The sequence below is a fragment of the Balaenoptera musculus genome, chromosome 20 (assembly GCF_009873245.2).
Source record: "Balaenoptera musculus isolate JJ_BM4_2016_0621 chromosome 20, mBalMus1.pri.v3, whole genome shotgun sequence".
NCBI lineage: Eukaryota > Metazoa > Chordata > Mammalia > Artiodactyla > Balaenopteridae > Balaenoptera > Balaenoptera musculus.
Genome location: NC_045804.1, coordinates 53,044,632 through 53,048,074, shown reverse-complemented (window position 1 = coordinate 53,048,074; position 3,443 = coordinate 53,044,632).

Here is a 3,443-nt window from a genome sequence, read left to right as displayed (position 1 = left end):
GACTGGTCTTTTCTTTTCTCTCTCTCTCCTGAAGCGATGTCAAAACTTGAATAATCACAAGACTACCAAACAATCACATTTGACCTGCCACTAAGAAGGAATTATGTACTTGCTTTTATTTTAGGTCTATAGTAATACTTTAAGACCATAAAGTTGTCACTGATCAGGGAAGCCTGTTCTGATGCACAGAAATACGGAAGTTATTTTTATTTCTAACCTTTCCCTAATATTGGGGTATAGTAGGATCTTAGAAAGCTCCTGCTTCCCCTAACATGAACCTATTTTCCAGGTCTATACAAAGGATGGCACTAGCTACATTTTCACACAGGGGATGCCTCCTGAACTATATCATTAACTCTCGTTGCTTAATAACTAATACAAATTCAAGGTAGTATTATTAGCACAGGAAGATTTTCATCATTAATACATGTAATATATACAATATATTCATAGTATATGCACTGGATAATAGGTACCACACGAAACAGTGAGATGTGACCTTTCTCCATATGAAAGCTACAAAGTGGCTATAAAGTCTGGAGACAAAGGAACTATTATTCTATATATTATTGTCAATAGGCAAGTATGTTTTCAGACTTCATGGCCCCCTGTAATCATGTAAAGAGCCAAAATAAATGAATAAAAGTATCAATAAAATATGATCCCCAAATAAATTATTCAAATGTATATTAAACCCACATAATGATACGTATGAATTTGGTGCAAAAACTAGCTATGGTAGCAATCTGAGTTACTCAGAGGAGCTTCCTGAGAGAATCAAGATTTTTTAAGCTGGATTTAGTTGTGATGCATAGCCAAAAATATAGCCTTCCTGGACAGTGTAAAGGAAAAACTGAGTGGTGACTTCCCATCTGAATAGAAAGCAAGAGTATATTGATTTAAATGGCCCTGCAAGAGAATGACTTAATTAGATGTGTGGAAGTAGGTTCACAGATAATTTGGATTCACACTGGCCTTAGGAAGGGTGTGGAATTGCTCCTCGCTGCACTGGCCCCCTTCACTGTGTTCCCACGTCACCTGTAAATGCTTAAGTGCCTCAGAACTTGGCAGTAATAACCAAAACCAACATCTATTCTCTACTTATTGGAAAATCTATCCAGAGCAGTCAAAAGGCTGTCTTAAAATTCCCATCAAATCCTATTGAGAGCATTATTAAAATGTTCTCTCTTTCTGAGAACACTGTGACATTTTGCAGATGCCTGATAAAGAAAGTGTCTAAGAAAATAAAATGATGTACCTGTGGTTACAAAGCAGGTTAAGAGTTGGCTAGGAAAGCCCCTCTCAGAAGAGGGGCTGTTTCCTGGAAGACCCTTCCTGATTGCTTTACCTACTGAGGTAGAGGAGTGTTCCCAGCAAGCACACTGGACTGCAAATCAGGCGACCAAGGTCTACACTGCTGTGTGATTTGTGAACTCTCTTCTATTCTTTGAATCTCAGTTACTTTATTAGTGAAATGAGGAATATGGATTAGATAGTCCCTTACAGCAATAAAATCCTGTGACCATGACAAACAGTATCTCCAGATATCTGCTTTCATAAGGCAGCCTCTTTCCATTAAATCAACTGAAATATAAGTACAATAATACATGAATGGTTGCAATACAGGGTATATTAAGCAAATTTTGTCTCAGTCCCAGATAGACAATGCTGACATAAGAGATGCAAGACCACAGAGACAATAAAACAAATATTTTTTTAAATTAAACAACAGAATAGAAAATAACGTGCAGGTATTGTTTGTAAGCAAAATGTGAAATATATACCATGGATAACTGGTGGAGATGCATAATTAGACAGAGAAATACCCTGTTTTCTAGTTTGTTCCTATGTTGAGTTTCACAGAGGAAAAGAGATTTCACAAGCAACTTACATTTAAAAAACAAAAGTGAAAGAAGCAGGACAACCCAGCTCGGTGAAGTCGTGGAATGATTTGACAGTGAATCAGAGGCGACTGACTGAAGGAAACGAAAGAAGCTGTCTATCTTTGGCTGCTCTTCATGAAGCAAGTTTTAAAATTAAATTTCCAAGCATCCTTGAAAAAGTATAATAAATGGGGGGAAAAATCATGGTTTCTTGGGAGAAACTAACAATCTTTTTCTGACTCTCTGCTAAAGAGCAGAAACTTTCCTCCCTAGTATAACATCTGCAATTGTGCAGGCAGTTGAAAAGACTACACGTGGGCAATTCAGTGAAACACAAGAGCAGCAGGCAACAGAGTTCAGGGAATCCAGATCATAGCTGTCTTTGAAACAACACCTTACATTATTCCAAAGGCAGTCACTTCCAGGTTGCCAACAACTCCAATTATTTATAGTAGATTGATTTATACACTTAACCCAATGTGAGAGGAAATATGTCTAATTATATGCAAACATCTTTAATATTAGGGGTATTATACTTGGGAGACCTTCATTGCCAAAAACACGTTTTGCCAAATATGATTTAAGAAAGAGGAGGAGGCTACGTGTTTTCCGTATCCGACCCTATAAAAGTACCCTTGGAATGAGTATGATTTGTCTCTCCTCATAAAGCTTCAAGGTAAGCGTGTGTGAGGACAGGGCGCTGTCTGAAGGGCCAGCAGGGACGCCTGGCTGCCCGCACGCATGCCACACACCCTGGCCCGCACTGCCCATGGCAGCCCTTCCAGGGAATTACCAACTTACTACGTGGCAATTTTAATTAGATGTTTTGGTGTTCCCAGTCATTTCCTGCTTCTCAATTCAGAATCCTTCATGCTATTACTGGGAATTGTTAGCATTTAATACGAAGAACTTTGCTCTTTTTCTTACAGTTCTGACCCACTTCAAGGTTGCATCTCTAAGGTAAGATACTGATTTTTCTCATTCCTCGCAGGGAGCAGGAAATCTGCAGTGGCTTGGAGAGAGGTCGGGGGCGGGGGGTGGGGGTGGGGGGGTGGAGGTTATAAAATAAAAGCATTTCAATTTCATGGCTGTTCATGCTTCCCTTGAAAAAGTCTGAGGGAGACTTTAGAAACTGGTTCTCATTAATTTATATCTTTTGCAATAAATGAAATGCTTTCTCAGAATCTTTAGGAGTTTTTAGGTACAATTTTTTCCATTTCCAGCATTGCAGTTTGTATTTTAAATAATTGAATTACAACATGCAATACAACATTTCACAGTGTTGCTGTTCATTTACAGAAAAAATGTATTGGGTTGGCCAAAAAGTTCGTTCGTGTTTTTTTCCGTAACATCTTAATGGAAAAGCCTGAACAAACTTTTTGGCCAAACCAATAAATTTCCTATACACAGCTTTTACTCTCCACTGTATATAACATAAAAAACCTTGAGATGCTGTCTAAATGGATTAATAGAATGGATTGAATCCTTGCCTTGGAAAAGTGGCTGAAATCTGCATATTGTTTCACACTCTGTAAAATGGACATTTAAAAAAATATAATA